Genomic DNA, 11,207 nt, shown 5'->3' with positions numbered 1-11,207 from the left:
GATCTAATTTTGATGTTTATTGATTTAGGTAAAGGAAGTGGTCCCGAATGGAATGAGACTTTATGTTCACTCTATCTGATAAATTTTCGGATCTCACTATCAAGCTCATGGATAGCGACACATTTTCCATCCGATGTTTTTGTTGGTGAAGCTAACCGAGTGTTAAATTTTTGTATTGTATTTTTGTTTTTAATAGAAACGGTAAAATATATATAGGAATATATATATATATATATATATTAATCTAGTGCTTTTACAGAATTCCTTTAAATCCAGTTTATCGAGCGAATTTCGTGGCCAGTTGTACACATTGTTAAGGATCAAGAATATCATGGAGCAGTTAAAGTTGGGCTCTCATTTACCCAGGTATGTCATTTTATGAAGAAATATATGCAAAATATACAATTATCAAAAATTTAAAAATCAAATAAATTCTTAAAACCAAATATTTTGATAAATCAGGAATATAACAAAGTCCTTCCTCGGTTAGGAATTTAAGATTTTACTATTGAAAGAATATCTAATTATTTCTTGCCTCAGAAATATTTTGAAGAATACAATGACGAGAGCTACGGTGGATGAAAAGAGTTTGATGAGATGAATAAAATGATTCTTGGAAGGAGATGAAGTACTATATTAATATCAATGTCATGTCATATTTTATGCATTTTTATGAAAACTAGATTTCTAAATAATGGTGAACTATAATTATTCTTGTTATCATTTTTTTATTATCTTGAACTTTCGATGTTCTTTGATATTGATAATTTGGCTTATTTGAACAAACTAACTCCATCTTGCCGCCATCTTACTAATTAAACCAATAGCTTTCACACAGTCAAAGCGGCAGTTCTTTCTCTCACTAAAAAACATACTCTCACTAAAAAGCATACATGACATCCAATTTGTCAAGAGTAGCTACATATTATAAGGGTTGATAGCTCTTTCTGATCTTTTATTACAAAACTAACAAAGTTTTCTGTGAAAACCTTTTCTTTTTCTTTTCTACAATTTCAACATCTAAATGAGTCCCTCATCACAAAAGTCTTTTTTAAGTGTCTAGATTGCTACATAAGAGGGTTATGTGCTCAAAGTGAATGAAGAGACCAAAAATTGATTACATTCCTGTAATTAGAGTGAGCACAAACACTCTAATTCTAGTTTATTAAAGGAACTCCTGGTCATGATAGCATAAACATTTATAGGTTAGATGCACTCAAGTGAAACACAAGTTCTATTATAAATGTTAAATCCTAATGCCCTCCCTCACGCTTAAAATCATATATTGTCACCAACCCCACACTTAAAACCATATATTGTCTCCAATGATCACAATGACGCATAAAAAAAAGTATGAAAAGTGTAATTATGACAAAGACTTCCCTAGTTTTCAAATGGTGTGGCTCATCAATCACAAGGCCAGCGTTGAGTGGGGTGGGAAGTTGATGAGGTACAAGATCGAGTCCATAGGTATAGTCCCGACCATGCAACTCCCTGTTAACTCACTCACAAGTCAAGTCCACCTGTGAAGCAACAAGGGGTTGATCGAGTGTAACTCAATAACAAGTAAAAAAAAAGAAAAGAAAATGAAACATATCAAACTGAACAAAACACAAAAGTATAAACCCAGAGTTTAGCAGAGCATATATGTGGACCCCGACAGGAATGGTGGACCTACCTCTTTTATTTGTCTCCTTGAAAACCTAGTTAAGTGCTAACCATGTTTGCTTTACCCTTAATCCCTTCTTCTTCTTCTTCTTCTTGTCACCTTGCTGGGAGTTTTTCTAGAGAGAGGAATTCCCGGAGGGATTCTCGGACGCCATCTCATCATTGTCTCCTTCTTGGCTGAATGTATACACCCCATGATCATCTCCCTCCTCCATTCCTCCATCTCTCTTCTTTGTCTCCATTCTCCCACTTGATCTTACACCCTTGGAAGTTGAAGAAGAGGGTCATCTGTCACCGGAGTTCGGATCTCCACCGGTAGTCTTGGCATCCAAAAGCGAGGAGAAGAAGATCAAGTAGCCGTCGGTGTTTCCCCAAAGGCTAGGTAGGCTCTCTCTCTCTCTTGGTGATGGTAGGGTGGTATGCTATAGTCTTAGGAGAAGCTTGTGTTTGTGAAAATCTTGAGCTTGGTGGTAGATTATTTTCTAATAAATATTCATGATTTGAAGCTCTTAGTGGGTGATCTATGATCTCATGTGTCTATGGTTGCCTTTGATGATGATGTTTGCATGTAGAGCTTCACTATTTTGATTTGTGTTTGGCTTATCCTTGCATGGAGCTATATATTTATATTTGCATACATGAAACCATGGCTAGTGAGTGTGTAGGAAGCTATATATATGTATGTTTACATTTTCATGCAAGAGACTAAACCACTTCTACATATAGGTTTAGATCACTCTTGTGTCCCTTGAATACCTCAAGTTCATGGCCTCCAAAGATGTATATTTAAATATATTTACACACATGAAACCACCTCCATATGTATATAAATATATGTTTGAAGCCACTCATACATGTGCAAGAAACCATGTTCTCATTTGCATGAAACCTTATGTTTACACCCTTGAATGTTAGCTTGCATGAATCCATGCATTGGTGTATGAGTTTTGCATGCATACACCTGCCCTTATATACATATATAGATTATGTTTACTTACTATTTGTGCATAACAATAATACTTAAATAGCATGCATCCTGGTTGTGATAAATTGAAATAGTTATGTATTGGCATAGTAAACCACTATGTTGGTAGGGCATGAGTTGTGTTCATTTAATTATAGCATTTGATGTTTTGTTTTGTTTTTTTTTCTTTGTTTGTTGCTTCCTTTGAATCCTTGAGTTCTAATTTGTGTTTAGAAAGACCATGCTTTGTAGTAGAGTGTTGGTATTTTAGACTAGTTTATCTTCAGCCTTAGTGCTTGAACACTTCCAAGTATTCATGTCTATTTAGTTGGTTTTCCCTTGGATTATAGGACCACCTTGAGCATCATCTTGGATTTCTTTTGAATTTAGGAGATCACCAAGTAAGTAATCCCTTGAACTCTTGTATTTAAATTTTGTTGTTTTGGTTTATTTTCATGTAAAATTTCTGAAAATTTATTTGCAATTATTCTTTGAAAATTATTGTGGGAATGTCATCTTATTTATGACTTATGTTTTTAGATGAAGAGAAGTTTCTATACATAGTTGGAACCATGGTATTATTACTTTGTCAAAACTTATATAGGTTATTTCCCTTTACTACCTTTAATTATTTGACAAAGTGTTTATCCTTTTTGTAATCCTATTTATTTCCAATAACAAAAAACTTAAGATTAATAAGTGCTTGAATCTTTGGTCCACCTGCCACCAACTTAGATTATCTATTTATTATTTGGTTATATTTTTATTCCTTAAATATCCAATTGCCTTTATGTCCTTGCCCATCTCCTTTCTAAAATTGTTACCATCCTTGTTTTGACATTGTTTCCTTTGAATTTATTTGTCTAGCTATCTTGGAAATAGGTGGGTCATTTTTCTTCAATTAATGAGACACATTAGACTTTGTATTTTTTTTTTCTTCAAATTTTAGTATTTTATTGTATTAATAATTATGCATTTCACCCTTGAGATTGGTTGAATAATTATTTATTGGTTATTTATACTTGTGGTATTTTATTTTATTGGTAAATCATTTATTTTCTTGAATTTGGGAAAAATAATTGTGAAATGTTGTTCTTATTTCTTCAAAGTGGGAACCAGGCTTAGGGTTGGAAAAGTGAGTATATTATTTTACATTATTTATTTATCTATTTATTTATTTACTTTATTTTATTAGTTGAATTTTTGAAAAATACTTGTGAATATTCTGTATTCTTGGCTTGGAAATGTGTCTGAATATTTTGGTCTCCAAATGAGCGATATGCAACCCTGTCAGTGGAGGGTTAAACCATGACCTTGTCGACAAGTAATTTTGGGAAAATGAGACTGAAGTTTCGCACCATGTCCGTTCGGTGAAATAATCAACGACCACCTGGTATTCAATCTCGGGTCACTGAGGGTAAATAAATGATTTCTGTTATTTTGGCTCAGGTCTGTCACCGAGGGTAAACAAATGACCTTTGGCACTTACAGTGAATTTGGAGACATACTCTGGATTTTATTATTTATTGTTTTACCTTTTGATTTTGTTTACACTATTTTTTTGTTATTGATTTTTGTGCAAATTTTAGACCTGAACTTTTGCTTTCAGTTTGTTTTGGATTACTTACTGGGCTAGTGAGCTCATGGATTTATTTTAAATCTTTTTAAGATCAGGAGCAGTAGACCCAGGTATCTTAGAGGGCTTCCAGTAGATGTCTTCTTTGGAGTTATATCTTATGTCTTTGTATCAGTTGTATTGTTGTTAAGAACCTTTTTGTAGGTCCTGCTGTATTTCTTTTGCTTTATATTCGAGCTTGGTTGTAAACCTTAAGTTGTACTCTTATTTGGTATTTCTGTCAATTTATTTTCTACTCCTAATCTGTGTTTAGGTTTTGAGGCCTTGCAGGTTCACTAGGCTTGCCCTGTGGATTTGCGGCCGTTTGCCAGACGTACTAGGTTCGGGGTGTGACAATATACCCTTTCTAATATCAGTGCAAACCAAAAAGTCTTAAGTTTAAAAAATAAAATAAAATAACACAATACAAAATAACATAAAAGCAAGATAAAGTTCTGCGCCTTAGGCTACAGGTGTTAAAGTATAATGCTCTGAAATCCATTAATGTATCTCTGTTCATTGCACTGTGTTTAGTGCATGACTTTCACGTTAACAGTGCAGTGAGTTATCTACTGATTTATCATGCAGTCTAGTTATAGTTTAATATCATAGTTGCTTGTTTATCTTTGTCCTTTAGTTACTTTATTCACGTGGTTTGTAGTAGTATAAAATGTCATGTTGTATGCTTTGTTATTCAAGTCAAGTTTAGTTGTTTACTTCCAAATTTCTCATTGACTTCTCCATGCGTTTACTTTCATTGCACCAATACTTCTCAGCTAAGTATTTACTTACATAAGCAGAGTATTAACTACTGCTTATCACATTCAAGCACTTGGTGAAGAACTTGATGAGTGGCTACAAAGAATCTTACCAACAAACGGAAGCCAAGCAAAAGAACTTGAGAAAGTTCAGTATGTGCCAGAGCTTGCTCATAACCTTTTGAGCGTCGGGCAATTGCTTGGAGGAGGTTACACTCTCATCTTTGATAATCAAGAGTGTATCATTCAACATAAACAAACAGCAGTGGAGCTTGCACGAGTTCAAATGTCTGAGCATAACTTGTTTCTTCTCACCATCTACGAAGTTGGAACAACTCAAGTAGCATCAAACAAGCCAGATGCATCTTTTCTCTGGCATGAGCGGTACGGGCACATCAACTTGACAACTTGCAGCAGTTGTCAAGAGGGAAACTTGTTCATGGGCTTCCCGACAATATCTCGGCACATCCATGTGAGGGTTGTGCATATGGGAAGCAAACTAGGCTTCCATTTCCCAAAGAGAATACAAGGAGAGCAAGCAAGCCATTGGAGCTAATCCATGGTGATTTCATGGCCCCATGCAAACCAAGTCTCTAGGAGGTAATTCATATTTTATGCTGCTTATTGATGACTGCACCAGGTATGCATGGGTGTACTTTCTTCAAGTGAAGTCACAGGCTTTGGAGTTCTTCAAAGTCTTCAAGAACCATATGGAGAAGCAGTATGACCTTCCTGTGAAAGCTCTAAGGACCGATCGCGGAGGATAATTCATATCCGGAGAGTTTCAGTACTATTGTAAGGCACATGGGATCAAGCGTCAGTTGACAACTCCGTACTCACCTCAACAGAATGGTGTAGTCAAAAGAAGGAATAGAACAGTGGTTGAAATGAGTCGTTGCATGTTGAAGCAAGGAGATCTTCCTACAAACCTCTGGGGAGAAGCTATAGTAGCAGCAATATATACTCTTAACTGAAGTCCCATTAGAGCTTTGAGAAACACCACACTCGTATGAAGCACTGATTGGAGTAAAGCCGACCATCGAGTACTTCAAGACGTTCGGGTGTTTGGCGTTTGTTCTTAGTCCAAGTCAGTAGCATGAGAAGTTTGAAAGCAAGTCAGAAAAGAGGGTGTTTATAGGATATAGTGGAGAGTCAAAGGGGTATAAACTCTTTAACCCATTGACTGGAAAGGTCCAAGTAAGTAGAGATGTGTTATTTCACGAAAACAAAGGATGATGTTGGCAACATTCTACTGGACCTTCACAAATTTCATCTGTCTTGGAGAAGGCAGCAGACCACAATGATGATGACACGCCATCAGAAGAAGTTCAAACTTCTTCACAACCTCAACCTAACACTCCATCCTCATTCATTGAAAACTCACCCAAGATTTGAAATGCTAAGTATAAAACATTGCATGAAATCTACAACTCATGCTCGTTTGCCCTTACAGCTGGTGATCCAGGTTCATTTGAAGAAGCATGTGTACACGATGAGTGGAAGTCTGCCATGGATGAAGAGATCGCCACCATTATGATGAATAATACCTGGAGCCTCACCACTCTACCAAAAGGGAAGAAGCCCATTGGTTTAAAATGGATCTTCAAGTCTAAGTTCATGTCGAACGGCACTCTTCATAGAAGGAAAGCATGACTAGTAGCAAAAGGCTACTCGCAAGTGTGCGGTATAGACTTCGATGAAGTCTTCTCCCCCATCACCAGACTAGAGATAATAAGAGTGTTTCTCGCTATAGCTGCTCAAAAGCACTGGCTTGTGTTTCAACTCAACGTGAAGTCAGCATTTCTCAATGGTGATCTTCAAGAAGAGGTGTATGTGAATCAGCCACAAGGGTATGTTCAACAGGGAAATTAAGCTCTTGTATACAAACTCAACAAGGCCCTGTATGGGCTCCATCAGGCTCCACGAGCTTGGTACACCAAAATCGACATTCACTTCGCCAAAGTTGGGTTCATAAGAAGTCAGAATAAACCTACTGTGTATACATGAACTGATGAAAGCTCAAACATTCTACTATTGATGACATACTTGTCATGGGCTCATCGATATCAATGGTGAACAAGTTCAAGGAGAATATGATGCATACGTTCGAGATGACGGACCTCGGGCTCTTGCACTACTTTCTCGGACTCGAGGTAAAGCAGCAACCAGGATCGATATTCATCTCCAGAAGAGATATGCAGAGGGTTTGTTGAAGAAGTTTGGTATGATGAATTGCACGACTCACTCTACTCTACTAAATCCTAATGAAAAGCTTCAGTTGGGAGACAGTTCAGGAAAGCTGATGAAAATAGATTCGAAGCATTGTTGGGAGCTTGTTATACCTCACACACACACGTCCTGATCTCATGTTCACTATAGGATTAATTTCTAAGTTTGTGCAAAGTCCTACAAAGCATCATCTTGGGACAGTGGAAACGGTTCTTCATTATGTATCAGGAACTATTAACATGGGACTGAAGTTTGAGTGTGTTGAGGATTTTCGCCTGGAGGGATATGTTGATAGTGATTGGGGAGGCTCTATTGATGACCGGAGAAGTACCACTGGTTGGGTATTCCATCTGGGTTCTGGTGCAGTGGCCTGGGCTTTGAAACGACAGGAGGTTATTGCACTCTCAAGCACGGAGGCTGAGTACATTGTAGCAACCTCGATGGTCTGTCAAGCCGTGTGGATGCGCCGGTTGTTGGGTGACATGGGATTCCCTCAAAGCAAAGAAACCACCATACATTGTGACAATCTTGCAGTTATATCTATCTCCAGAAATCCAGCACAGCATAGGAGGACTAAACACATTGGCGTATGCTTTCACTTCATTCGGAGTTTAATAGCCGATGGAGTGATCAACGTCGTCCACTGCAGTACACAGATCAATTGGCTGACATACTCACAAAAGCTCTGTCAAAACCTAAGCATGAAGAACTGAGGTGTCGGTTGGATGTTGTGGATTTCTAACCATGGGGAGCGTGTTAAAGTATAATGCTCTGAAATCCATCAATGCAGCTTTGTTCATTCACTGTGTTTAGTGCATGACTTGCACGTCAACAGTGCAAGTGAGTTATCTATTGATGTATCATGCAGTCTAGTTATAGTTTAATATCATGGTTGCTTGTTTAGCTTTGTCCTTTAGTTACTTTATTCACGTGGTTTGTAAGTAGTATAAATGTCATGTTGTATGCTTTGTTATTCAAGTCAAGTTCAATTGTTTACTTCCAAATTTCTCATTGACTTCTAACTGCGTTTACTTTCATTGCACCAATACTTCTCAGCTAAGTCTACAGCAGGGTGTTCCAGATCATCAGAAGTCAGTAGTGCAAGAGCATGTGATGGTGGGGTCGAAGGAGAGTGGCTCCAGTGAGATGGTGAAGGTGAATGTTGGCCCAAACATGCCAGTATATGTAAGACAATACCCTTGATCTCAAACTGGCCCTCTAACAGTTCCCTAGACTGATCCTTCAGTAATCGCTAGCCCTCAAGAAGTGCATTGACATCATGCTCAAGTCTCTCTACACAGGCATCGAGTCCGAATGGGGCCACCGAGCTCCCTCGCCGATGCAGCAATGGCAAAGGCCTCTAATACAGTATTGTCCTCTAACTTCTCTGCTGTGTCCTCAATAAAGGAGTACAAAGAAAAGGAGTGAATAAAAAAAACCATGTGTCAACCTGGTTAAATAGGACCCACCAAAAAAACCGAGTCGGGTTAGGGTACAGTATTGACCTAGTTGACCCGGGCAAGTACTCTGTGAACCGCCAGATCAGGCCCGATTGAACCAGGTCAATCCAATTATATTATTATATATTTAAAATTAAAATTTTAAATAATAAATAAATAACTATAGGAGGGTTATATATAAAATTTGGTTCAAAATCAAAACTCAATGCCTGATTCCTAAGTTTTATTTATTAGATTGTACTGTGAAACTTAAACACTTGTATTGTGTTACTTTTTATTTATTATTGTGTTGTATTTTGCGTGAATTTATATTTAGGGTATTAAATTAATATTTATAAATTATAAAAAAATATTTATTTGCTTTTTTATTGTTGTTTTTAAAATTTTTTAGTAGTTTATAATATATTATTTTTTATATTTATATATAATTAAATTTATAAAAATATATATTATATTTATGACCGGGTCAACATGGTTCAACCATTGACCCATGACCCAAAATTCTTCCCGGGTCATACCCCGACTCGGCTTTCAAAACCTTGAAAAAAAGATTGAATATAAGACAAAAAAAAAAGATCTTCAGTAAGATAAAAAATCAAAGATAAAAATTGATGTTCAATGATTTTGCAAGTTCCAATCTTTCATTTTTAAAGTATGTGATATGCTTCCACGAATATCACTTGAATATTTGCATCATAACCGAAAGCTCAACCTATTTGATCATACACCTCACAAAATATCATTACCAGATGATCATGCCATCTAATTTTAAGTTTGACTCATTAACTCCAAGCACTAAAATTTTGTTAAAAATTTTTTGAAACAAGGAAATATATAGAATAAAACTCCAAGCCTTAAGATTAGATTTACCATTAAGATTTTTAGAATTTGAAACTTCCAGCAGCCTCCAAGCTGTACACCATATTTATTTAGTAATAAAGGGAAAACAAAGAAATACAATTCTACAATATAGATAGATAACCCTGACAACTCCCAACACATAAAAAAGCTTTTACCATTCCAACATTTTGACTCTTAAACTCTAAAACATGGAATTATAAAACATATCAAAACATTAAATTAGCAATAACCAGCTATCATGCTTCCTATTCCTCTTTCACACAGACACAAACCTAGATGACAACCAGTACTCTTAGCAGTCATCTAGCTAAAAGTCGACAACCACATTATGCTTTCATAGCAATACCACCAAAATGGGTTAGGAGATAGAATATAAGTAAAGTGCAATACTCTTTAGCAACACAAAAGTTAAAATCAGCCGTTGCAAAGCAAAATTAGCATAATTGATGGTTATTTAATTATTATTGAATGTATGTGTTGTTTATCATCCATCAACTTGTAATAACAAATTCAAGATAAAGAACACTTCTAAAACATAAAAATACTACAAATGATATGGACTGAATTTAAACTACATGAATGAGATATAGAAGTTAATGTGCTAAAAACATACTAAAAAGCACAAGAACTTAACGCATGAAATATCTCAAGCACATCTTTCTATTTACAAGTTTGCACAGCAATGGATGATAGAAAAGTAAATTTAAAACCCAAAAAAAAAAGGGGAAAAAAAACAAACTGCTTTGCTTGAAGCAAATAAATAAAATACCACAGCCCAAAAGCCCTTCATGAAAGTAATGAATAATATGAAATGGAATAGTTAAGAGAATTGAGATGAGAACATGTTTGTCGTTGAGAATCCTTGGAATTCAGAGAAACACCTGCAGATGAGAAGCTCATCACATCATCCATGTCAGCATATCTAGCAGCCTGCTAAGTTTAAAAAAAAACAAGAACAATGCTAAGTAAACATTCTTTTAGCTACAAATACAAACTGAGTTGTTCACCAAAAAGGCAAAAATCAATTGGGAAAAAAAGTCCCTGAAAACTTTTGTTGTTGAGTTGTTCCTGGGAAAAAAAAGTCTATCTATATAAAGAAGCATAGCCAACATTCATCAGATACAAAAAACATTCAAGTAATAGAGAGGACAATAAATATACATACAACTGTGAATGACAAAGTAAAAAAATAAGGAGAATATGGTTCTTCGCATGTTGGGAAGTGGCAATGAAAATAGCATAATATAATGGGAAAAAAAACATGCACAGAGTTTTGGCTCGAAAGGGGAATACAATCAGCATTTCGCCACGTATTACATAGAAGAGACTGGGATGTTTTTTATGTCACAGGGAAATTTTTAGTTACTCATAAAGTTTATAATGTGGGATGGATACTTCAAAGAGTCACTTATTTCCATTTGCATGTCAAGAAAGTTACACCACCACCCTTTTCTTGACAAATAAATAAATAAATAAATAAATAAACAAAACAATGATTATAATAACAAAAACAATAATAGTTTCTGTCCTTTGAAAAAGGATGGCCACAATTACAAATTGATCAGCATGCAAGACCCTAACATAATCATAATAAGGAAAAAAAGGGAATACTGGAAAGTGAAACATCATGTTCCTACAGGTTCAATAATACA

Source organism: Dioscorea cayenensis, chromosome 1 (genome assembly GCF_009730915.1).
Source record: "Dioscorea cayenensis subsp. rotundata cultivar TDr96_F1 chromosome 1, TDr96_F1_v2_PseudoChromosome.rev07_lg8_w22 25.fasta, whole genome shotgun sequence".
Classification (NCBI taxonomy): Eukaryota; Viridiplantae; Streptophyta; class Magnoliopsida; order Dioscoreales; family Dioscoreaceae; genus Dioscorea; species Dioscorea cayenensis.
Note: the sequence above shows the minus strand (reverse complement) of the source record.